At 43.0% G+C, this 27,139-nt stretch overlaps 1 protein-coding gene and 1 pseudogene across 1 annotated transcript in view; both read right to left on the reverse strand.

Annotated features, from left to right (window-relative positions):
- MALT1 (MALT1 paracaspase) overlaps positions 1 to 27,139 on the reverse strand; it is a 212,314-nt gene that overhangs the window by 97,895 nt on the left and 87,280 nt on the right. The gene's annotated exons all lie outside the window — the stretch shown is intronic.
- Positions 15,647 to 16,559, reverse strand: LOC129492640 (large ribosomal subunit protein uL6-like; annotated as a pseudogene).

The raw sequence follows: 27,139 nt of genomic DNA on the forward strand, positions 1-27,139 counted from the left end.
TGTCACCAACAGGATTTTGGGAGGAACCTAACAAGATGCTTATAAAGTTCATATGGAAAAGTAAACAGGTAACACTCAGGAAGTTTTTGAAAAACAAGAGTAATGAGAAGGGGTCAGCCCCATCAAATATCAAAGTAGATTACAGGCCAAGTACGGTGGTTTATGCCTGTAATCCCAGCACTTTGGGAGGCTGAGGCAGGAAGATCACTTGGGTCCAGGACTTTGAGAACAGCCTGGGCAGCATAGTGAGACCCTGTCTCTACTAAAAGTAAAAAAATTAGCTGGGTGTTGTGGCATGCTCCTGTAGTCCCAGCTGCTCTGGAGGCTGAGGTGGGAAGATCACTCTTGCCCAGGAGTTCGAAGACACAGTGAGCTATGATCATGCCATTGCACTCCAGCCTGGGTGACAGAGTGAGACTCTGTCATAAAACAAACAAACAAACAACAAACAAACAAAGAAACAAATTGATTATAAAAGCCATAAGTACTGAACCGGTTTCACATCAGCTCATGGATAGGCAAATCAATGGAACAAAATACAGAACTATAAATGAGATGCAAAATAGATGAGAATTTAAATTATAATGAAGGTGGCGATTTGAATCAGTGGGGAAAATTTGTTTTTGAATAATTGGGTGTTGAGACAATTGGGAAAAAATTTGTTTCCTTAACTTATACATCACACCAAAGCAAGTTGCAAGTGTTTCAAGATGTTAAAAAAATATTTTTAAGTGAAACCATAAAAATTCAAAAAGAGAATTCAGGAGAATGTCTACTTTCAGAGTACAAAGGGTTTTCTAAAAATGAAATATCTCAGAATCTTTCAAAGAAATGATTGGTAAATTTGTCTATGTACAGATTAAGATTTTCTTCCTGGAAAAATGGAAATGACAAGCTGGTAAATATATGAGGGACAAGGTGTACTATTTTTAATATATATAAAGTGTTCTTATAAATCAATTACAAAGATGAATTATAAACAGGAAAGTTGACAAAGAACATGGACCGGCAGTTCACAGAAATAATTCAAATCATCTGAGTGCCATAGCTCATGCCTGTAATGCCAGCACTTTGGGAGGCCAAAGTGGGTGGACCACTTGAGCTCAGGAGTTCAAAGCCAGTGTGGGCAACATAGCAAGACCCTGTCTCTACAAAAAATACAAAAATTAGCTGGGTGTGGTGGCATGCACCCGTAGTTCCAGCTCTTTGGGAGGCTGAGGCCAGGGAGGATCACTTGAGCCAGTGAAGTGAAGGTTGTGGTGTGCCAAGATCGGGCAACTGCCCTCCAGCCTGGGCGACAGAGGAAGACTCTGTCTTAAAAAATACAATAATAATTCTGATGGCTTTTAAATATGTATATGAAAAGATACTTCACCTCTTTTTAAATAACAGAAATGCAATTAAATAATACAATAATACTAATCCTATCTATCAAGTTACCAAATAAAAATTTCTGGTATTACATTGTGTTGGCAAAAGTATTTCAAGTCTGACATCTTATATACTGTTAGGAAGAATGTAAATTGGCATTACTCTTCTGAGGACAATTTAAAAATATCTATCAAAATGAAAAATGTATTTCCTGTTTGACCTAGCAATTTCATTTCTAGGAATTTTTCTGATAATTATGAAAGACCCATATACAAAGATACCCTAAGAACATTCTAGAAGCAATGATTAATTCTGGCAGAGGAGGGTGCACAAGAGACTTTCAGAGGGGAGCCATCACCAGAAGAATAAAATATCACACACTTCCTTAGCTACAATAAGATAAATTCCTCACTGACAGCCAATGTGTGATACAGTTCATGTATGTTCATATGGATGACTTAAAAAACCTAAGTGAAGCAAAAACTATTGCTTGCTGAGTTCTAAAGTTTAGAGAAAGAGCTCTTTGTTAGGCCTCTGAGCCCAAGCCTGCACATATACATCCAGATGGCCTGAAGCAACTGGAGAATCACAAAAGAAGTGAAAATGGCTGGTTCCTCCTTTAACTGATGGCATTACCTTGTGAAATTCCTTCTTCTGGCTCGGAAGCTCCCCCACTGAGCACCTTGTGACCCCTGTCCCTGCCCACCAGAGAACAACCCCTTTGACTGTAATTTTCCACTACCCACCCAAATCCTGGTAAACTGCCCCACCCCTACCTCCCTTCACTGATTCCTTTTTCAGACTCAGCCTCCCTGCACCCAGGTGAAATAAACAGCTTTATTGCTCACACAAAGCCTGTTTGGTGGTCTCTTCACATAGAAGTGCGTGACATTTGGTGCCGAAACCCGGGACAGGAGGACTCCTTTGGGAGACTGGTCCCCTGTCCTTGCCCTCACTCCTTAAGGAGATCTACCTACAACCTCAGGTCCTCAGACCAAACAGCCCAAAGAATATCTCACCAATTTCAAATCGGGTAAGCGGTCTTTTCAGTCCCTTCTCCAGCCTCTCTCGCTACCTTTCTTTTCTTTTCTTTTTTTTTTTTTTTTTTTAGACAAAGTCTAGCTCTGTCACCCAGGCTGGAGTGTAACAGCATGATCTCGGCTCACTGCAACCTCCGTCTCCTGGGTTCAAGTGATTCTTCTGCCTCATCCTCCTGAGTAGCTGGGACTACAGGTGCAAGCCACCATGCCCGGCTAATTTTTTGTATTTTTAGTAGATGGGGTTTCACCATGTTGACCAGGCTGGTCTCGAATTCCTGACCTTGTGATCTGCCCACCTCAGCCTCCCAAAGTGCTGGGATTACAGGCATGAGCCACTGTGCCCAGCCAACTACCTTTCAATCTCCCTGTCTCCCTACCCTTCAATCTCCCTGTCCTTCCAATTCCAGTTCTTTTTCCTCTCTAGTAGAGACAAAGGAGACACATTTTATCTGTGGACCCAAAACTCCAGCACCAGTCACGGACTTGGGAAGACAGTCTTCCCTTGGTGTTTAATCACTGCAGGGACACCTGCCTGATTATTCGCCCATACTCCATTGGTGTCTGATCACCACAGGGATGCCTGCCTTCATCATTCACCCACATTCTCTTGGTGGCAAGTCAATTGTGGGGACGCCTGCTTTGGCTCCTCTCCCACATTGCAGCCCAGGGCTGCTCACCGCCCCCCTTCTTTGTATCTCTACTCTCTCTTTTATCTGGGCTTGCCTCCTTCACTATGGGCAACCTTCCACCCTCCATTCTCCCTTTTTCTCCCTTAGTCTGTGTTCTCAAAAACTTAAAACCTCTTCAACTCTCGCCTGACCTAAAACCTAAGCATCTTATTTTCTTCTGCAACACCACTTGGCCCCAGTACAAACTCGATAATTGTTCTAAATAGCCAGAAAATGGCACTTTTGGTTTATCTATCTTGCAAGACCTGGATGACTTTTGTCAAAAAATGGGCAAATGGTTTGAGGTGCCTGACGTCCAGGCATTCTTTTACACATTAGTCCCTCCCTAGTCTCTGCTCCCAATGCCACTCATCCCAAATCTTTCTTCTTTCTCTCCTGTCTGTTCCTTCAGTTTCCACCCCAAGCTCTGAGTCCTTTGAATCCTCTTTTTCTACAGACCCATCTGACCTCTCCCCTCCTCCCCAGGCTGCTCCTCGCCAGACTGAGCCAGGTCCCAATTCTTCCTCAGCCTCAGCTCCCCCACCCTATAATCCTTCTGTCACCTCCTCTCCTCACACCTGGTCCAGCTTACAGTTTTGTTCCGTGACTAGCCCTCCCCCACCTGCCCAACAAATTCCTCTTAAAGAGGTGGCTGGAGCTGAAGGCATAGCCAAGGTTAATGCTCCTTTTTCTTTATCCGACCTCTCCCAAATCAGTTAGCGTTTAGGCTCTTTTTAATCAAATATAAAAACCCAGCCCCATTCATGGCCAGTTTGGCAACAACCCTCAGACACCTTGCCGCCCTAGACCCAGAGGGGCCAGAAGGCCGTCTTATTCTCAATATGCATCTTATTACCCAATCCGCTCCTGACATTACAAAAACCTCCAAAAATTAGATCCCGGCCCTCAAATCCTACAACAGGACTTAATTAACCTCACTTTCAAGGTGTACAATAGAGAAGAGTTGCAATTACTTGCCTCCCCTGTGAGACAAACCCCAGCCACATCTCCAGCACACAAGAACCTCAAAATGCCTGAACTGCAGTGGCCAGGCATTCCTTCAGGACCTTCTTCCCCAGGAGCTTGCTTCAAGTGCTGGAAATCTGGCCACTGGGTCAAGGAATACCTGCAGCCCAGGATTCCTCCTAAGCTGTGTCCCATCTGTGCGGTACCCCACTGGAAATCGGACTGTCCAACTTGCCCGGCAGCGGCTCCCAGAGTCCCTGGAACTCTGGCCCAAGGCTCTCTGACTGACTTCTTCCCAGATCTTCTCGACTTAGCAGCTGAAGATTGACGCTGCCCAATCACTGTAAAGGCCTCCTAGACCATCACAGACGGTTTGGGTAACTCTTACAGTGGAGGGTAAATCCGTCCCCTTCTTAATACAGAGGCTACCCACTCCACATTAACTTCTTTTCAAGGGCCTGTTTCCCTTGCCTCCCTAACTGTTGTGGGTATTGATGGCCAGGCTTCCTACAAATCTTCCCAACAGGACACCCTCCTGCTCCTCTGTCATCTGTTCTCAAAGGGATACCACGTATCTCCCTCCAAAGCCCAAATTTCTTCTTCATCCATTACCTATCTTGGCATAATTCTTCATAAAAACACACGTGCTCTCCCTGCTGATCATGTCTGGCTAATCTCCCAAACCCCAACTCCTTCTACAAAACAACAACTCCTTTCCTTCGTAGGTATTGTTAGGTACTTTCACCTTTAGATAACTGGTTTTGCCATCCTGACTAAACCATTATATAAACTCACAAAAGGAAATCCTTAAAAACAGCCCTAGAAGCTGCTCCCACACTAGCTCTCCCTAACTCATCCCAGCCCTTTTTCATTACACACAGCCAAAGTGCAGGGCTGTGCCGTCGGAATTCTTACACAAGAGCCAGGACCGCGCCCTGTAGCCTTTCTGTACAAACAACTTGACCTCACTGTTTTAGGCTGGCCCCCCACAAAATTCCTGATACCACACCTGACCCCCATGACTGTATCTCTCTGATCCACCTGGCATTCACTCCATTTCCCCATATTTTCTTCTTTCCTGTTTCTCACCCTGATCACAGTTTATTGATGGCAGTTCCACCAGGCCTAATCGCCACTCACCAGCAAAGGCAGGCTATGCTATCGTATCTTCCACATCTACCATAGAGGCTACCATTCTGCCCCACTCCACTACCTCTCAGCAAGCTGAACTCTTTGCCTTAACTCAGGCCCTCACTATGCAACAATATTTATACTGACTTTAAATATGCCTTCCATATCCTGCACCACCAAGCTGTTATATAGGCTGAAAGAGGTTTCCTCAGTATGCAAGGGTCCTCCATCATTAATGCCTCTTTAATAAAAACTCTTTTCAAGGCTGCTTTACTTCCAAAGGAAGCTGGAGTCATTCACTGCAAAGGCCATCAAAGGGCCTCAGACCCCATTGCTCAAGGCAACAATTATGCCGATAAGACAGCTACAAAAGCAACCAATATTCCTACTTCTGTCCCCCATGGCCAGTTTTTCTCCTTCTCATCAGTCACTCCTATATAGTCTCCCACTGAAGTTTCCGCCTATCAATCCCTCCCCGCTCAAGGCAGATGGTTTTTAGACCAAAAAAATATCTCCTTCCAGCCTCACAGGCCCATTCTATTCTGTCATCATTTCATAACCTCTTCCATGTAGATTACAAGCCGCTAGCCCACCTCTTAGAACCTCTCATTTCCTTTCCATCGTAGAAATCTATCCTCAAGGAAATGACTTCTCAGTGTTCCATCTGCTATTCTACTACTCCTCAGGGATTTCTCAGGCTCCCTCCCTTCCCTACACATCAAGCTCAGGGATTTGCCCCTGCCCAGGACTGGCAAATTGACTTTACTCACATGCCCCGAGTCAGGAAACTAAAACACCTCTTGGTCTGGGTAGACACTTTCACTGGATAGATAGAGGCCTTTCCCACATGGTCTGAGAAGGCCACCGCCGTCATTTCTTCCCTTCTGTCAGACATAATTCCTCAGTTTGGCCTTCCTACCTCTACACAGTCTGATAACGGACCAGCCTTTATTAGTCAAATCACCCAAGCAGTTTCTCAGGCTCTTGGTATTCAGTGGCTCCTGGTTTTACCTCAAACTGCCACCCGTAAGTATCTCTTGAAGTGGATAGCAGATCTTCAGTGGCAAGGTACATTCCAATACTTTCACCATGATGAAGTCCTATTCTTTACTTTTATACCTATTTTATACTCACTTTTATACTCACTCTTATTCTCGGTCCGGTTCTTATGCCTCCATCTATCTCTCCCCAGCTATCTCCACCACACTATCAATCTCACTCACTCTCTCGTAGCCATTTCTAATCCTTCTTTAACAAACAATTCCTGGCTTTGCATTTCTTTCCTCCAAAATCTCTGAGGCCTTGGCTTACTCACTGCTAAAAAAAGAGGACTTGGTATATTTTTAAATGAAGAGTGTTGTTTTTACCTAAATCAATCTGGCCTGGTATATGACAACATAAAAAAACTCAAGGCTGGAGCCCAAAAAACTCACCAACCAAGCAAATAATCATGCTGAACCCCCTTGGGCACTCTCTAATTAGATGTCCTGGGTCCTCCCAATTCTTTGTCCTTTAATACCTGTTTTTCTCCTTCTCTTATTTGGACCTTCTGTCTTCTGTTTAGTTTCTCAATTCATACAAGACCTCATCCAGGCCATCACCAATCATTCTATATGACAAATGCTCCTTCTAACAACCCCATAATATCGCCCCTTACCACAAAATCTTCCTTCAGCTTAATCTCTCCCATTCTAGCTTCCCATGCCGCCCCTAATCCCGCTCGAAGCAGCTCTGAGAAACATTGCCCATTATCTCTCCATACCACTCCCCAAAATTTTCGCTGCCCCAACACTTGAACACTATTTTGTTTTATTTTTCTTATTAATATAAAAAGACAGGAATGTCGGGCCTTTGAGCCCAAGCCTGCACATATACATCCTGATGGCCTGAAGCAACTGACCGATCACAAAAGAAGTGAAAATGGCTGGTTCCTCCCTTAACTGATGACATTACCTTGTGAAATTCCTTCTCCTGGCTCAGAAGCTACCCCACTGAGCAACTTGTGACCCCCATCCCTGCCTGCCAGAGAACAACCCCTTTGACTGTAATTTTCCACTATCTACCCAAATCCTGTAAAACTGCTTCACTCCTATGTCCCTTCGCTGATTCCTTTTTTGGACTCAGCCCACCTGCACCCAGGTGAAATAAACAGCTTTATTGCTCACACAAAGCCTGTTTGGTGGTCTCTTCACATGGACGTGCGTGACACTCTTCAAGATTTTTTCTGGGACTGACATTAATTTTTACATGAATTCCTCTCATATAAATACCCGTATTCCCCTGTCTATGAGTAATCCTACACTTACACATTTTCTGATGAAGCGTGCTATCACATCTGCCCTCGGGACCAACTCCATAATTGGCAGGGCCCATGGCACAGTAAAAATGCAAGGTCTCTTGTCCAAAAATTAGTAACTTCAAGATGATAACAACAGAACATTTAAAAAGCACAGAATCTTTGTAAACAAGGGGCGCTGTCTGTCTGTACAGGTCACGGGGATGCATGCTTTCCATTAATTATATTTCATCCATACTAAACTATTTTTGCAGTTCTCTTAAACAAGCCAAGTTTTTACTCATCACTTTGCACAAGCTGTTGTTTTTATCCGAATATTCTTCCACAGACCCTGCATCCTCCTCCCTGAAGCTTCTACCCATCCATCAAAAACCCTCAGATGTCATTTCCATCAGGCATTCTTTGTTCCAATCCTGGTAAGTGTCCCTCCCCTAGCTCCCTTGGCTACCTGGGCATATCTCCCTAAGGGCAGGAATTTTGTCTCTGCAAATCTGCTTGCCCAGCCCCTATCATAGTGCCAATTACCAACCATTAGTGGATACTTCCTACATAGCAAGTACAGCGTTAGGAATAGTGCATAAGTAACTCACTTAATCCTCACATCAACACAAGGAAGGAACTGTAATCATTCTCTTTTAACAAAGGAGACTCTGGGAGATAGAACACGTCCAGTTTCACACATCTTGGGGCAGAGATGCTAATAAGAGTGAGCTGAAGTTAATAATATTATTTATTCTCACTAGTAGCCTAAACCATGATAGATTAGTAAGCCTACATTTGAAACAGCACGGTGTAAACAAACCTCAGAAAACAGGTAACTCCGCTGATCAGACTGCTTCCTTTATTTAAATAGTACAAGAGCACATTTGCATATTAAAGAGGGTGTTTTTTACTGCCCCACACCTTTAATGATGATGGTTGAAACTCAGAATCAACCTTCGAGCTTCATTGCTTTGAGGTAAATGTTTGCTCTCTTTGGGCATTCTCTTTAAAATGCAAATGTTCTCCAATGTTAAAGCATTAAATTCCTAACAGTATATTGAGTATGAATTTTTCACAGACTTTTACTCTAGCCTAAAGCAGATTGGAAAAATACTGGGCAGAAAATGATTACACAATCTGGTGAAATGTGGTTGATTGTCTATAAATGTCTTAAAGTAGTGATTCATGGTGTGCTGTTCACTGGGAGCTTATTTAAACTGTTGATTTGTGGCCCCGTATTCAGATCCGCTGAATGAGAGTCTCTGGGTCCTTAAAATCTGCATCTGAATGAGGGCCTCGGGTGATTCTGACACATAGTAAAGTTCAAAACTAACTGCTTTAAGGTCTATTAAGCTTACAGTAAAATGAGATGAAAATATCCTGCAGTCTGTTTTGTTCTTCTGGGGACTTATGCGGTTTGAGACTTTTTTTCTTTTCAGCCAAGCAATGGGTAAGAAAGCATTGTGGCACAAGTAATGAATTCATCAGCAATGTAAATTGTTCTCTGAACACCAGGAATTAATCTGTTTTAATGGTGTGGTTTTCAGAATGCAGCAGAATTATCTCCACTTCCTACTCCACCAGGTCTTTGAGTGTGTCTGGAACTTTGTCTGAATCTGTGAAGTGAGTAAAATGAGGAAGTTGGATGGGGTAGTTGTGAAGTGCTTTTGAAGTTATTCTTGTTCTTCTGTAACCTAGCCCAGTGGATTCTTCTTGGCTGATGCCTACATAGAACCGATCTATTAAGACAAGAGAAATGCAACGGAGAAAGAGCCGGCTAAACTCAGGAATGTCAAGTGGAGATGTTTTAGCTTTATTCTACTTGTGATGGGGAATCACAGAAGATTTATAAGCGAGAGAGAGAGATGAAAAACAAGTGTCTAAGAAGATTGGCCTGATGGCTGTCTGGGCAGTCCTCACGATAGTGTCTGTGGTGCTGGAAAGGGGTGGTGATGGCAGATTTGGCAAGAGGAGACAGGAAGGCTATTGCTAAGGTCTCATTACCGACGGGTGTAGAGTAATAGACAGAAAAAAATGGACTCATAAATGAACACTGATAAAGCAAATGAGGATGAGAAGTGCTTGTGTAGCACACACACTTTAATTGGTAGTTAAATTATTCCTGTCACGTGCAGCCACATTTGCAGATTATGAAGATAGTTTTTCACCCTGTAGTGAAGTTCTTTTTGTCCTCAGGAAGACAGGTTTGGACAGCTTATGAGAAAGGGGGCTGCGGAACACAGAGAGTGGAAAGGGCCAAGTTCTCAAGGGTGTAGTCATGGCCTCTCCTGGGGGCAACAAAGATGGGAGTTTGTGGGGCTGGCAAAACTGAGCCCAGAACTCAGCCTCATGGATCTTTTACACCAAAAAAAGGACTAGTTGCATGAGGCTTGGATGAGACTTAGGAGCTCAAGAAAGGGAAAGAGGGCAACTGGGGTAGACTATGCTTCAGAAAGCTATGGCTTGGAGTGAACCTCCTTTGTGAAATTTTGCTACAGGCAAGAAACTTAAGTTTTCTTCCTGATTGATCAATCAGGTAGAATTGATCGATCGCTCAGTTGGCCACGTAACCATAAAAGTAAATGGTAGGGACAGGAAACATAATATTTTGCCAAAAACTCTGACTTAAGACCAGGTAAGCTTCATTATGCCTTTTATAAAAAAAAAAAAAAAAAAAAGAATGTCATTAATAAGAACTTAGGTGCTGCATTCTTCAAGGCTCCCTGACCAGCCAGTAGCAGGTGGTGACAGAGTCCAGGAGCCCCATCTCCTGACCTTTGCAGAGCTCCTAGAGCACCCTGTTCTCCCTGCTGCCCTTCCATTTATCAGAGGACAGGCTCCACACTGTCTTGGTACATAAGGGAACAGCATAGTAACACTGTCAAATGAGCAATGGGACACGAGGCAGCTGGTGATAATTCCTGCCTTAGACTTTTGGCTCTCCGGGTATCTGTCACGAGGAATATCATGTTCAGGAGGATTTACTCACTAGGTATCTGCTTCTCAGACTCATGGAGATGAAAATCTGAAGTAGTCGTTCAAGTCACAGTTTTATCAAGTAGGTCTGATGCTTTGAACGTGACTTAAGAATAAAAGTCAGAAAATACTCTATTGTAGGGCAAGATAAGCAAGGGATCCACTAACTGCTTTATCCTATTGTTTTACATTTCTTAAAACAATTGACCCAGCATTTTGGGAGGCCGAGGCAGGTGCATCACTTGAGGCCAGAAGTTTGACCAGCCTGGCCAACATGGTGAAAGCCCGTCTCTACTAAAAATACAAAAAAAATTAGCTGGGGGTGGTTGTGCATGCCTGTAGTACCAGCTATTGGGGCGGCTGAGGCAGGAGAATTGCTTGAACACTGGAGGTGGAGATTGCAGTGAGCTGAGATTGTACCACTGCACTCTAGCCTGGGTGACAGAGCGAGACTCCATCGCAAAAAATAAAAATAAAAATAAAAATAAAAAAAATAAAAATTTGAGACAGGGCCTCACTCTGTCACCCAGGCTGGAGTGCAGTGTGGCACAATCATGGCTCACTGCAGCCTTGACCTCCTTGGTTTGAGTGATCCTTCTCCTTCAGTCTCCTGAGTAGCTGGGACTACAGGTGCATGCCACCATGCCTGGCTAATTTTTTTGGTAGAGGCAGGATTTTGCTATGTTGCCCTGGCTGGTCTCAAACTCCCGGCCTCAAGTGGTCCTCCCACCTTGGCCTCCAAAGTGCTGGGATTGCAGGCTTAGGCCACTACACTCAGCCATAAACAGCTTTATTGGGGGATAATTTACATAAAATTTTGTCATTGTTAGTGTACAGTATAACAATTTCTACTATATTTATGGGTTTGTGCAACTGTTACCATACTTCAGTTCAAGAATAGTCCCATCATCCCAAAATATTCTTTCATGTCTATTTGCAGCTAGCCCTGTTTCCCTTAGCCTTAGGAAACCACTGATGTTTTGTTTTTATAAATTTGTCTTTTTTGACTTTCATAACATTGGAATATTTCAATATGTCGTCTTTTGTGTCTGGCCTTTTTTAGTTAGCACAGGGTTTTTGAGGTTTATCCAAGCTGTAACATGAATCAATTGTCCTTTGCTTTTTGTTCTTGAATAGCACGCGGGCCATAACTTGTCTTATCCATTCATTGGTTGACAGACATTTGGATTGTTTTCAGTTTTTGGCATACAGGTTGTTATTTGAACTTGTGTTGTTATTTCTCATAGGGAGGGTTCTAGGAGTGGAATTGCTGAGTCATATGGGAAGCTTGTGTTTAATGTTTTAAGAAATGACCAGTTATTTTCCAAAGTGGCTGTGCTACTTTACATTCCCACCAGCAGTGTATTAGGGTTCCAGTTTCTTCTTCACATCCTCATTATACTTGGTATTGTTCGTCTTTTTTTTTTTTTTTATTATAGCCATCCTTGTGGGCATCGTGGTTTTCCAATATGTTTTTTTCTATTTCTTTTTTTGTTTTATTCATTGTGTTTCCATTTTAATTTGCATTTCTTTATTGATTAAAGGTGTTGAGTATCTTTTTTTTCTTTCCAGACAAAGTCTTGCTTTGTCGCCCAGTCTGGAGTGCAGTGGCACAACCATGGCTCACTGCAGCCTTGACCTTCCAGGTTCAAGTGGTCCTCCCTCTTCAGCTTTCTGAGTGGCTGGGTCTGCAGGTGCACACCACCATGCCCAGCTAATGTTTTGTTTTCGTTTTTTTGGTAGAGATGGGGTATTGCTATGTTGCCAGGGCTGACCTAGAACTCCTGGACTAAAGCAATCCTCCCACCTGGGCCGCTCAAAGTGCTGGGATTACAGGTGTGAGCCAGTGTGACTGGCCTAACGTGTTGAGCATCCTTTCATGTGCTTATTAGCCATCTATAGATTTTCTTTGGTGAAGTGTCTATTCAAATCTTTTGCCCATGTTTTAAATTGGGTTTTTGTTATTTATTTATTTATCTATCGAAAGATGGGGTCTCACTCTGTTGCCCAGGCTGGAGTACAGTGGCATAATCGTAGCTCACTGCAGTCTTAAACTCCTGGGCTCAAGTCATCTTCTCACTTCAGTCTCCCCAGTAGCTGGGAGCACAGACACATGTCACCATCCCTGGCTATGGGTTTTTAATCTTTTTATTGTTGAGTTTCATGGGTTTTTAAAATATATATTCTGCTCTCTCCCCCTCAGCAAACCAATGCAGGAACAGAAAACCAAATACCACATGTTCTCACTTATAAGGGGAGCTGAATGATGAGAACACATGGACACGTGGCAGGGAACAACACATATTGGGGCCTATTGGGGGCTGGCGGGGAGGGTGAGCATCAGAAAGAATAGCTAATAGATGCTAGGCTTAATAACTAGGTGATGGATTGATCTGTGCAGCAAATAATCATGGCACACGTAGGCCTATGCAACAAACCTGTACATCCTGCACATGCACCCTGGAATTAAAAGTTGGAAAAAAATAAATAAATAAAATATATATTCTGGCTGTATGTGCTTCATGACATATATGATTTGCAAATATTTTCTCCCAGTGTGTGGCAGGTAATGATGGCTTTTGAAGCACAAAAGTTGCATTTAAATTTCTTCCATTTTCAAGTCTGCCTGATATTCACTATTTGTTGGGCCCTTTCATGTTTCCTCTGAGCGTGCTGGGAAACTGTGGATAGCCAGGTTCCCCATGGTCTGCCCTGCACACACGTGCAGCCCGCATCAGCCAGACGCTTGCCCCAATCCCACTCCACTCGCCTGTTGCCAGGATCATGTCCATCAATAACACTGCTGTGCATAGGCATTGTCCACTGCTTCAAATCCAGTGAACCCCCTTGACCATGGCAGTGAAAATGCCAGTGCTTACAGGTGGCCCTGGTAGAACCCCTGTGATAGCAGAACAGGGTGGAGGAATGGGAGCGGCTCCAGGCAAAAGCACTGCAGAGACTCACTGTTAGTACCCAAAGCTGAGAAGTTTTCCAATCATAAATGCTTCTCAAATTGTTATATGTCTTTGGTTGATGAAAATATCCAGCAGTTTTAGTAATGAGTATGTTTTGCTCTTATAATCAGAAAAAAGACCAAAGTAAACCGTTCCAAAGTAGTACATATAACATATGCAAATATTTTTAAAATTTTAAGTTTTCATAGCAACTAATGAATTTTACTTAGCATTTGTGAAATAGGGCCTCACATTTACAAAATTGGAATTTTGCTCCTGTTCTGAGAGTTGCAATGCATTTTTGTGGTTGTTCTAAAACTGAAACTGAAGCATTAGAATGAACCGTGACAAATTTTATCTTGGAAACTTGGGTACTTTTTGTTCAGGTACTTAGATTCTCATATTTTGTTACATTGAATTTTAAGCTGGTTTTGCTATTTTGGTTTTAGGTAGCTCAAATACAGTCCTTCAGGAACATGATGGATAAAATACTTCTGTGTCTGTGAACCTAACTACCATTTATAATTTTGCTACCCTGGGGGAAAATGAATTCCAGTTTCCGAACAACTCTCATATGCTTGAAAGAGTCCCTCTCAGATATATCAATTCTGATAAAATTGCATTTTTATTGTTGTTTTGCAATTCTTTTTTTGAGACAGGGTCCCACTCTGTTGTCTAGGCTGGAGGGCAATGGCACAATCATGGCACACTGTAGCCTCGACCTTCTAGGCTCAAAAGTCCTCCTACTTTGGCCTTCTGCATAGGTAAGACCACAGGTGCACACTACCACACCGGGCTACTTTTATGATGTTTTGTAGAGACAAGGTCTCACTATGTTACCCAGGCTGGTCTCAAAGTCCTGAACCCAAGCAATCCTCCTGCCTTAGCCTCCCAAAATATTGGGATTACAGGCGTGAGCCACCATGTCTGGCTTGTTTTGCAAATATTTTTAAATTCCATCTTCTCATTAAGAATATTATAGAAAGATGTTACCTGGGATGAGAAACATCATGAGAGGACAGAGTTTCATTTACATTCATATTTCTTTTGCCACTGCACTTATGGGAGGAAAATGCCTGCTTAGTTGACCTACCCGAGTGACTGGCAGCTATTTTAAATAGATGAACTGGTCCAGGCACAGTGGCTCACGTGTGTAATCTCAGCACTTTGGGAGGCTGAGGCAGGTGGATCACCTGAGGTCAGGAGTTTGAGACCAGCCTGACCAACATGGTGAAACCCCGTCTCTACTAAATACAAAAAATTAGCCGGGCGTGGTGGTGCATGCCTGTAATCCCAGCTACTTGGGAGGCTAAGATAGGATAATTGCTTGAACCCAGGAGGTAGAGGTTGCAATGAGCCGAGATTACACCATTACACTCCAGCCTGGGCATCAAGAGCAAAAACTCCGTCTAAAAAATAAAATAAAATAAAATAACTGAATGAAGTTTGCAAATGCATGATTCAGGTCACATCTGCTAACGGGAATCCCTGAACCCTGGATAGGGATGAATTGTTGGGAAGGGAGGCTCTCGGTGCTCCAGAGAGCTTCCCAAACACTGACAGTTCTCTCTGCAGCAAGAGTGACCTGCTCAGTTCCAGTCTGGCCCGAGGACCCTGGCAGAGTCTCTGATCTGCCACGTGATTGGTACTAAGCCTCCGCCAAGAATATGCTTTACTGGGAAAGACTGTCCCATCAGCCTTGCCACTAGTGTTCAAGGGCCTTCAGTGCAAGGAACAATAAAATGAGCAGATAAACCTCTCACGTACCAATCCCAGTGCACGTTATAGGAGCACAGAGCAGCATAAGAGCCTAATGAATTTGCTTTAATTGTTCAGATTCGTTGGGAACTGATTCGATCCCATTCTCCAGCAGACCTAGGGTGGTCGGTGAACCAAGTGGCGCTCATTCATTCAAGAAACCAAGAAAATAACAGTTGGAACTTGGGAAAGCTGAAAATGCCTTTCAGAGAGAGAGAATTAATAAACATCTGATACAAAAATACATTCCTTAGAAGGAGAATCTTCCTAAAATTAAGTTTTAGGAAAATTCTCCCTATAGTTTCAGAAAAATAGATTAAACGTAATTTCTTATACTCTACATTACTTTACTTGGAATAATGCTACACATTTTTATGTCTTTACTTTTAATCTCAAACTCAGGTGTTTTTTCAATTGAGGTATTTTATTGAATTATTAAACATCACACATAGGTCTGGGGAATGATCTGGCATCTTGTTTGTGTAGCTGGACAACTCTTAGATCTTATTTACCAGGCTGCTGAACTGTTCCTTGTTCAGAGATATACATACCCTCCAAACATTTTCTGATTTTTTTTTTTTTTTTGAGGTAAGATCTCACTGTCACCCAGGCAGGAGTGCAGTGGCATGATCATGGCTCACTGCAGCCTCAGCCTCCTGGGTTCAAGCCATCCTCCCACCTCAGCCTCTCAAGTAGCTGGGGCTACAGGCACACGCCACCACACCTGGCTAATTTTTGTATTTTTTTTGTGGATGGGGTTTCACCATGTTGCCCAGGTTGGTCTCAAACTCTTGAGCTCAAGGGATCCACCCACCTTGGCCTCCCAAAGTGCTGGGATTACAGGCATGAGCCACTGCTCTTTGCCAATGTCCTTGTTTTTAACTGTTGTGGCTTGCTGAATCAAAGCAGCTGAACTTGAAACAAGTTCAATATCATTTCCTTCAAGAACTAACTCCTCTTTCTGGACTTGAGATATTAACTGAGCAACAACTGGCCTCATCCAAACCCTGCAGATTTATTTTTCACCCAAGAAATTTCAGATTTCAACAAAAGACTCCTGGCTAACAATGTTGATGGGGAAGTGAGCATGCACAGCTCTCGTCTTAACAACAGAAGCCCCATGCAGCACCCTGGATCATGTTCTGTTTGTGACTACAAATAGTGCCAATGGTAGCCAGGTCCTTTCTATTTCCCCACACTTTGTCAACCTGGAGCCTCTTCTTTTCCTTTCTAAGGAGACTGAGTTCTCCACTGATGTAACTGGAGTCCCTCCACAGGGGTCCTCTGGGGCCCTTCACAATAACTGTGTCCCTTCACAGTGATGTTGACATCTTCGGGAATGTCAACAGTCTGATTGCTAAGAATGGTCTTCAATCTCGCAGTAGATGTCACAAAGAGAGTCATGTATTTTTTGATGCTATTAGCGGGGCACAGATATATGCCTTTCTTTTTCTCTTCAACGTCTTACTTCTTCCATCCCTCCTTTGATATTCACAGAAAATTCAGAATTAGTGTCCTGGTCTAATTTGAGGTTGGTTTTTTTTTTTTTTTTTTTGAGATGGAGTCTTGCTCTGTCCCTCAGGCTGGATTACAGTGGTGTGATATTGGCTCACTGCAACCTCCACCTCCTGGGTTCACGCAATTCTCCTGCCTCAGCCTCCTGAGTAGCTGGGATTACAGGTGTGAGCCACGACACCCAGCTATTTTTTATATTTTTAGTAGAGATGGGGGGTTTCACCATGTTGGCCAGGCTGATCTTGAACTCCTGACCTCAAGTGATCCACCTGCCTCGGCCTCCCAAAGTGCAGGGATTACAGGACTAATTTGAGTTTAATTCTAAGATTTCTGTTTCTGATTTTCTTTCATGCCTCCTCCCCCAAACCTAAGATTAAAACATACATTCTGTGGCTGCAAATTCATGAGATGAATAAAACAAATACAGTTAAATCTATTATATGTATGTATGTACATGTGTGTATATATATATGTATGTACGTGTGTGTATATATATGCATGTGTGTATGCATGCATGTATATGTGTGTATGTATGTATGTGTGTGTGTATATATATCTATATATACACACATATAAACCTTCTGCTCTTTACATTTATTTTGCTAGGAGATGAATGTTAGGAGTTGAGGGAATTGGTTTTTCAAATTATTTCAGAGGAACAAAATTAAGTTTCATGGTGAATTTCAACTTTTCCATTTAAGAACTCCCAGGCAACACTTCTTTCACAACCATATCACATTTATCTATTGCTTTGGGACATTCCTTCATTTTTGACTTTATCCTCACTGTGGTGTGCGACAGCATTTGTTTATTCTTTATCATCACACCTTCCTCCTCTCTTCATTCCCAACTTGAAGTTATCTCCTCTTTCTTGTCTGGAAAAGACCTTACATTGTGAAGACCTCAGCTTTCCATAAAGCCAACCATTTGCAAAGAGTTGGTAATTTCTGCGTTCTGTGGCATTTCATAGATGTGTTCCCCAGGAGATAGTCATTATTTTACAGTGCCTCAGCTTTAATATCTTTTTTCTCATATGAAGATAAAACTGAAAAACAGAACACATCGCCCCTACATTTCTTAATATTTCATCATTTTAGATGATTTTTCATCTTGTGAAAAGTTGCATTCCATCAAGGGACAATGATGTACATTCTGTGCAGTGTAAAAACAATTTGCTTTTGAGGATTGCAGTGCTCAACACAGAGTGAATATTTACAGCTATGTCCCTTTCAAAGTCACCCCTGGAGCTGCTAATTTGAGCCATCTCCGTGAGTCTCAAAAGAGGTTTCTGTCTAAGCTGTCAATTTCCAAGTGTCATACATTAAAATATTTTTGGGGAGAGGCTAAGTAGTTACAGAATGATGCTAAAGGATTCTCTATGTTTTTGGACTTGGATAAAATTCAATAAAAGAAATGCCCATATTACAAAATCTACTTTCCCAACAAGAACCATTCCAGGCAATTTGAAGGAATAGGACCTGTGGTATTTCTTCTGTGGATGTCTTCTGATCTTTGTCTGTTCTCTTCTTTCTATTATAGTCAAAATAGGAAGGGGCATGTGTGTGTGTGTGCGAGAGAGAGAGATAGAGACAGACAGACAGACAGACAGACAGACAAGGGGTAAGGGGGGTAAGGAGGGTGAGGAGGGTGGATCCTGCCTTCCTTCTGTGGCTTCTGCCTTTCTCAGAGAACTTCAGAGGACGGCTATAATGCCTGTTCTAAACAAACAACATATGACTCGTATTTTCACCTCCCCACCACCCCCTCCACGGGTTTCCTATGTGTACTTCAAATGCCTGATAACCTTGGTACGAGAACTGGTTGTGTTACTCCGGCCTTAATCCCTTTATCAGGCAGCAAGTTTTTCCTTTCCTAAGGAGTGAGCAACTAAGCCCAGGGTCCAGCATGGGCTTTGGAAAGAGCTGCTCGGTCTCCTGAGCAGCAGCCAGTGACAGCTCGTCTGGGTTTCGTCAGCTCCCTGGGGCTGCATTTCACCAGGCCCCCTTGCCAGGGCCTCCCCAGCGTGTCAGGTCAACAAGTGTCGCACCTACTGCAGAAACAGCCCTCAAGTTTCATCACAGGGATGCTAAAATATATTCTCCAGCTTCAGCAATGACCTAGTTCATTGAAGGGCGGGGAAAAAATGCTCTTCTTCCAGAACTTCCCCGGGCATGGAATTTCCCTTCTTAGGAAGATATGAGCTTTCTGGAAGCAGACCCATCTATGCTTTGACCTGATCGTGGAAGACCCTGAGTCCTATAAACTCCTTTGAATCCCTGTCCCGGGAACAGGGACACCCAATCAATGCCTCACACACAGCCTGGGGAATCCACAGCCGAGCCAGACCTCCTATAACATTTCTTGGACAAAGAGTACTGAAAAGTAAGTATGTAGACTTTGGTTTTTATATAAGGAATGGCTGTGCTTTCAATATATAGTTGTTTACATTTTCTGCAACAAAGAACGAAGCAGATGGTTTCCTTATGAAATAGAATGAGATGAAACAAATAGTGGCTATATGGGATATTTGGGCATATAAGGTTTTAAAGTGGGCAAACTCTCACAGTCTTGTAATTTAAGTCCATTTTGACCCTTTTTGAAAATTATTGCTATTTTTAAGTGTGCTTATTTTGGCTTGACAATAATGAATGAAAACAGTTTCTTTCACATCATGTCTATCTTAACAGTTGGAAAAATTTACAGAATGACTCAAATGAGTGATATGTAAAGCTTTGCAAAGTAACAGAAAAAGTTAAGTCGACTATCCAGGTAACTCAGGCCCCAGAGACTTTTGTCTGAAATATTTGAGTATTTTAGTTGAGAGTTATTCCTTTTACTGTGAATTAACTGAATGATTGAAAATCTCTCCTATCTGGGTAGACACAGGAGTATATTGTCTGACAACAGGTAATGCAATTTGCTGAAAAGCTATCAGGCATTTCAAAATGGCTGATGTAAACATTTATCGAGTTGTTAAATAGATTTTTAAAAAAATTTAAGGCAAAAAGTCAGCCAAAAAAAATCCATCAATTAAATGCCACCACTGTCACATTACAGTTTAATGAACACATCTAAACTTTAAAAGCCTTGATTAAGGGTGTCAGTTACAGACATTTGGCAATCATTTAAAAATAGATAAAAGCAAGAACGGCATTTAGAGCTGCTTCTGCTCTAATTATTTTCTTTCCACAACCTTTTCCTTAAGTAAAGGTAGCCTTTATTTCTAAAGATTAATTAACCAGGAATGGTCATTCCAGAGATATGTGATATGTTTTATAACTCTATATCAACTAAGGACAAATTGAAGGAGTTTTTTGCTGTGTGGCTTCTGAATTGAAACCAAGGATGTTGTGGGTTACCTTCCGAATCAACAACTTCACAAATCCTGTATTAAAAAGCATGGATGGCCAATAACCGTGTTCAGATCTTGGAAATCAGGACTTAAAACAAATTAAATGAACTTTAGCTCCCAAATTACATTGTCCTTTTTTTGTTTTGTTTTGTTTTGTTTTGTTTTGTTTTGTTTTGTTTTGTTTGTTTTTTGTTTTTAGACAGAGTTTTGCTCTTGTTGCCCAGGCTGCAGTACAATGTCTCGGTCTCAGCTCACTGCAACCTCCGCCTCCTGGGCTCAAGCGATTCTCCTGCCTCAGACTCCTGAAGTAGGTGGGATTACGGGTGCCTGCCACCATGCCCAGCTAATTTTTTTTGTATTTTTAGTTGAGACGGGGTTTCACCATGTTGGCCAGGCTGGTCTTGAACTCCTGACCTCAGGTGATCCACCCGCCTGGGCCTCCCAAACTGTTGGGATTACAGGCGTGAGCCACCGTGCTTGGCCTATATTGTCTTTTTGATGTTTTTACCAAACATTTAATCATAATTTGGGGAAGTTTTTAGGTAGGGCAGAGTTCCTATTGTCATTACCTGCAAAGTTTTTTTCTCCTCCAATTTCTTGAGTTTTTAACAGCCTCCTGAACACTTGTGTGTAGGTACCAGACCCTGTGATGGCGATGCAGTTGAGTTAGTATCTTACTCTGGATGGAGGTGGGAGGAGCAGGGGAGGTCCTGAGAAAGGCTTTGGAGTCAGATTTGGAATCGACTCCTAACTTTAGCATAACTTTTCAACCTGTTTGAACCCCAGTTTACTCATCTGTAAAATCATAACAGTGTTCACTTTAACAGGATTGATGGGGGATTAGATGAATAAATATACCTAAAGTATCTGTCGAATCATAGTTTCTCAACAAAAGTTAGTTTTTCACCTTAATTAAAAGCTTCTGTCTCTTTTTTTTTTGCTAAAACTTTAGAATACTACCATAAATATAACTATATAAAGTAATAGAAACTACACATCATCTGCATGAGTGCAATAATCAAACAAACATAACACAGACAATTAGATTCTTTGAGAAACATTCTACACGTGGAAACAATGTGTTTGAAAACAAAATTTAAAAAGATTATATTTTAGAATGTATCTATGATAAATAAGAAAAAAAATTTTTTTTACTGAAAATAGTTGATGGATAATTGATGCTTATTATCTAAAAGCAGAAGTAGAGATTTATCAACATCCTCTGGGAATGCTTTTTAATACATATCATTACCATATTTAAATATGAGTGTTTGGAAATCCATAGTAATGAAAGGCCTGTGATCATGATGAAAACTATGAAAATGAAGGCACACGCCCAGCCTTTCCTCAAAGATTATAGTCGAGTCTTGCATTGAGAGAGGTGGGGGCAGGAGTGGAGGTGAAAACTCTCTGAAGTGGACTAGCCTTTGGAGGAGCTGAGCAGGGGCGGTAGCTTTGGGCCAACTCAGAAGAAGTGTAGTTTCCAGGGTAGGGATCGCACTGTGGGCTAGAATTGCGCGGGGTCAGTGATAAAAGTACACAATGAATAGGGAGAAAGGCCAGTCAGGGATGGGAGGGAGCAGAGATTCACAAGCGGGCTTGTGGGCTAGCTCCCAAGAACTTTATCAGACATCTTTCTTGTTGCCCCTTGTTTTTACTGAGATACCCCACAGCTCTTTCCCAGGCACACTGGAGTACCTCGATACATTCTTCGCTTCGGTTACAGACAGGTTCACAAGGAACCCAGGATACGTTACTCTGGGTTGAATGCTGCCAAAAAGAAAAACTGAAAATGCAAACATGTAAACCAACTTGGGAGAACGTAATCACGTCATCTTAGGGTTGGCGAAAACGAAAGAATAAACACCTAACCTACATCAAATAAAACATTTGAACATGTTTCAAGCCCTTATTGGGATTTCCGCCTATGCACACCCACCGGGCATGGCCCAAATAGACAAAACTGATCAGGAGACTTCAGACATCAGCTCGAAGAGACAGGCAGCAAGTTGAAGAGAAGCTCAAGTCCGAGAGTTCAGGTCTGGATACACTGCACCCTCCCTCTCGAGGGCCAGCCCCTCCACTGCTATCCTCATGTCCTGGCTGCACAACTCACCTTGATTTTCACTTGATCTTCAATCCTGCTCTTAGACAACCAGGCCCCTGCTCTTAGACAGACAGGCTCATTTGCTCCTCAACCCCTAGTTTAAGACCTTTCTCTGAGTCCAGTGGTTCTTAACTTTCAAGTGCAACAGAATCTAAAGAGCTTATTAAAATAAAGGTTGCTGGGCTCCACCCCCAGAGTTTCTGATTCTGAAGTTTCCAAGAATTTGCATTTCTTCCTTGTTCCCAGGTGATGCTGATGGCGTGGCCCAGGGGCCACTCTGAGAACCACTGCTGTAGCCATTTCTTCGGCCTGCAGTTCCTGAAGAAAACCTATTTGTGCTTATTCTTTTCAACCACCAAACTTTCCTTACTTCTCAGGGGGTGCCAGAGACACAGATACAGTGTGCCAGTGCTGCAAACACAAAAGGTTAACCCATCAGGGGCCCTGCAGGCAAGCAGTTTACACGGTCTAGCTGCTGGGGGTGACACTAAATGTGGGGACAATACACTGAGGCTAATGGTCTCTAGTTTTTAGGGGGCTTTTCTTTTTTTTTCAGCTGAGGATATCAGGGAAGCCTTCAAAGAGAAACCAGCATTTGAGCTAGGGGTTTGAAAACCTGGCGGGGTTTCTGTACAGACTGAGATGAAAAGTGGTCCTTCTATGTAAAGGAAATCCAGAAAAGCAAAATAAAAACATGGAGGGCAGAAAGAGAAAGAATGAATATGAAAATCAGAAATTAGTGTGGTTGGGCTACACTTTTCACACTTCTCCTCCCCCGCCTTCTTGATGATGAAAGAATTGTCAAGAGTTAGATGGTTTTGATTAAGCCATTTAATCTTCAATCCATTACTTCCCTCGGTAACTTGGTTGTAACTTGATATCCAACATAGAGATCTGGAATGGAGAGCCAAATGGTAGGAATTTCAGGCACTGTGGGCCAATGAGGAGAGGGTATGCCTTCTAGAAACAACAAAGAAATCAACTTGGCCGGGCTGGGTGGCTCACGCCTGTAATTCCAGCATTTTGGGGGGCCAAGGTGGGTGGATCACTTGAGGTCGGGAGTTTGAGACCAGCTTGGCCAACATGGTGAAACCCTGTCTCTACTGAAAATACAAAATTAGCTGGGCATGCTGGCACACGCCTGTAATCCCAGCCACTTGAGAGGCTGAGGCAGGAGAATTGCTTGAACCCGGGAGGCAGAGGTTGCAGTGACCCGAAATTGTGCCATTGCACAGCAGCGTGGGCAACAAGAGTGAAACTCTGTCTCAAAAAAAAAAAAAAAGAAAGAAAGAAAGAAAGAAATAAACTCAAACTACCTAAATCAGTAAGACGGATTTATTGCTCATACCATGGAAGGGTCCAGGAGTTTGGTCAGGACCCTGCTGTTTCCTGCATTTCTGGAAGCTCTGCTCATTTCTGTTTTGGTTTTATCAGGCCAGCTTTAGCACAGTCTCAAGATAGCTATTGGCTTTCACTGAGGTTCACATGCTTTCCTTTTCCTGTGGATGATAGAGTGAACAACCTAAGCTTTGCACTGACTCGGTCACCCCTGAACTACTTTTTGGAGAGCGCCACATGTGATTGGCTTAAACTTTGGTTAATGACTCAATCAGTGACAAAGAGCACCACAGTTTAGACCAATCAGAGCCAACAAAGCAGGAAGAGTGAGGTCTCGCCAACCGAGTCCCCAGGCTGCTGAGTGACGGAAGAGGCTTGGTTAGGAGGACAAGCAAAGGGTCACTTTAGGAGATTTTGGATATTTTGGAGAAAGGCCTCTAAAATCTTACCACCTCTTCCCTTAGTCATAAAGTTAGCCATGGGGAGCATTTATACTTTAAAGATTTGGGATATTACTGCTAAAGGCAAGCCAGGAAAAATTAAAAAAAAAAATTAGGATGGGCGTGCTTTACAGTTCAGCCCAGACAAGTTAAAATGTTCTTCCACAGAACAGTCCTGCCTCAGAAATGGAATGAACCAGCCAGGCACGGTGGCGTGAGCCACCTGTAATCCCAGAATTTTGGGAGGCCGAGATGGGAGGATCACTTGAGGTCAGGAGTTTGAGACCAGCCTGGCCAACATGGCAAAACCCTGTCTCTACTACAAATACAAAAATTAGCCAGGCGTGGTGGTGCATGCCTGTAATCCCAGCTACTCAGGAGGCTGAAGAGGGAGGATTGCTTGAGCCCAGGAGGCGGGGGTTGCAGTGAGCCGAGATTGTACTGCTGCACTTCAGCGGGGTGAAAGAGCGAGACCCTATCTCAAAAGAAATAAAAAGAAATGGAATGAACCGTTGGCTACAGTACTACACCCTATGGCCCTTTTTATTGGATGCGATGTTCCTTATCTCTAAGGCACATTTTATTTACTAGAACAAGATTAGATAAAGAACCATTAAAAATCTTCTGTATTGGGAGTCTGAGGTGGGTGGGGGGATTGCTTGAGCCCAGGAGTATGAGAATAGCCTGGGCAACATAGTGGGACCCCATTTCTATTAAAAAAAAATCTTCTGGAAATAAGGCAAGTGGAGGCATTATATGAAAAGTGTTCCCCTAAGACACTCTGACTGGCTGGGCTGAAGGATGAGGGTAGAAGGTGGCAGAGACCAGACCACCACTCTCCTGCGAATCTCTTCCCTGTCCTCACACCACTGCTTTTTTCTGAATGGACTTGCTGACAAGTGGTTAGTTCAGCATAATGAGTTTTGGCTCAGTTAACTACACTCAGGGTTGGTCTTATTTTTGTCAGGGAGTGGGGAGTGAGACAGAAGATAGCCTAAGATTTTTCAGGTTCTCCCCATATTGTCTGATGCCAGAAATTCCACAGCATTTCACCTCTTGGTCACACTGAAAGTAAACGTTCTCCCAAGAGGGATTAGTTGAAGTGGCTTTGGAGTTTTCATTACAGGGGAGTGAGGGTGGGAACATAAGGAGCCTGGGCAAATGCGGAGGATAAGAGGAAAATGAGCCAGAGAGGGGCTTTCTTTACTATGAAGTGTTTGTGATGACACTGATGACACATTCCTAGACTGGACACAGCAGTCAGCCCATGACATTCAACTTCAAACCAAAGTGATTTTAATCAGTTAACTCATGGAAGTGGGTCCAATTACAGCACTGCCACACTTGGTATGTTTATAGCACCATAAGGTCTCCTCTCTTCCCTGTCTTTACCCCAAGATAGGCAAGAGGATGTATCCTTTCAATGCAGTACCTGGAAAATCAGAATCAAGAAACCTGGACTCTGTCACTAACAAGCTGTGTGACCTTGGAAATGTCACCTAACCTGTCTGTGTTTCAGGTGCGTTTTTCAGTTGTAAAATCAGGGGAGGTACTAAACTCTCACACAGGTTTTATTTATTTATGTATTTAATTATTTATTTTTTTGAGACAGATTCTTGCTGTGTCGGCCAGGCTGGAGCACAATGGTGTGATCTCGGCTCACTGCAACCTCCATCTCCCAGGCTCAAGCAATTCTCCTGCCTCAGCCTCCCAAGTGGCTGGGATTACAGATGCGTGCCACCACACCCAGCTAATTTTTGTATTTTTAGTAGAGATGGGGTTTCACCATGTTGGCCAGGCTGGTCTCGAACTCCTGACCTCAGGTGATCTGCCTGCCTCGGCCTCCCAAAATGCTGGCATTACAGGAGTGAGCCACTATGCCCGGCCTTGCACCGGTTTTATTTAACCTTGAGCTTTTTTTTTTTTTAGCCCTCTCATACAGATTGGAAACTGCCACACATTTTAAACAGCAGGGGAGAGGAGAGTCAGTGGAAAGACTCTTCCACCTAAAATAAATTCAAGACAAATCCAGAGGGAGCTGCTGCCAGCTCAGTATTCACCACGTCTATGTGACAAATTGTGCACCCAACACACTGTTGGGCACATGGAGGCGCTCACTATTAGTACTGAAAAGTTAGCTTTTACTTGTTTATTAGGTAAGATACATAAATTCAAGGTATCCAGAAAGATATACAAAGACTATCACTGTCTCCAAATGGCATGCCTTCTTTTCCCCCCGACACTTAGGCCTCCTCCCAGGAGCAACCAAGCTATGGCTTTCTTGTGTATTTCTAGTCAATATATGTATAAACGAGCATATTAGATTCTTTTCTCCTCCTCCTCCTCCTTCTTCTTTGCCTATAAAAGTGATCACATTGGCCAGGTGTGGTGGCTTACACCTGTAATCCCAGCACTTTGGGAGGCTGATGCGGGTGGATCACGATGTCAGGAGATCGAGACCATCCTGGCTAACACAGTGAAACCCTGTCTCTACTAAAAATACAAACAATTAGCCGGGCATTGTGGCAGGCGCCTGTAGTCCCAGCTACTCGGGAGGCTGAGGCAGGAGAATGGTGTGAACCTGGGAGGCGGAGCTTGCAGTGAGCCAAGAATAGCGCCACTGCACTCCAGCCTGGGTGACAGAGAGAGACTCCATCTCAAAAAAAAAAAAAAAAAAGTGATATACATAATTTATTTCATTTAATGTATCCTGGAGATTATTCCATATCAGTGCATTTTTTTTTATTCCATTATCAGTGTCTCATTTTCTTTTGTTTTGAGACAGGGCCTTGCTCTGTTGCCCATACTGGAGTGCAGTGGTGCAATCACGGCTCATTGCAGCTTCAACCTCCCAGGCTCAAGCCATCCTCCTGCCTCAGCCTCCTGAGTAACTGGGACTACAGGCATGTGCCACACCCAGCTAATTTTTGTGTTTTTTGTAGAGATGGGGTTTCGCCATGTTGCCCAGGTGGATCTTGAACTCCTGGGCTCAAGCGATCCACCCACCTTGGCCTCCCAAAGTGCTGGGATTACACACAGGAGCCACCATGCTGGGCCTGTCTCATTCTTTTTAAATGTACATTGTTGTTAACAAGAAAAAAAGACTCTATTCTTTAGATATACAATAACCACATTCCTATTGATGGACATTTAGCTTTTGCTATCACAGGCAACGCCGCAGTGAATTTAGTAGGGGCTCATTAAATGTTTGTCTCCTTGCTCCTATTTTTAAAATTAACTTTATA

The sequence above is a fragment of the Symphalangus syndactylus genome, chromosome 1 (assembly GCF_028878055.3).
Source record: "Symphalangus syndactylus isolate Jambi chromosome 1, NHGRI_mSymSyn1-v2.1_pri, whole genome shotgun sequence".
Lineage (NCBI taxonomy): Eukaryota > Metazoa > Chordata > Mammalia > Primates > Hylobatidae > Symphalangus > Symphalangus syndactylus.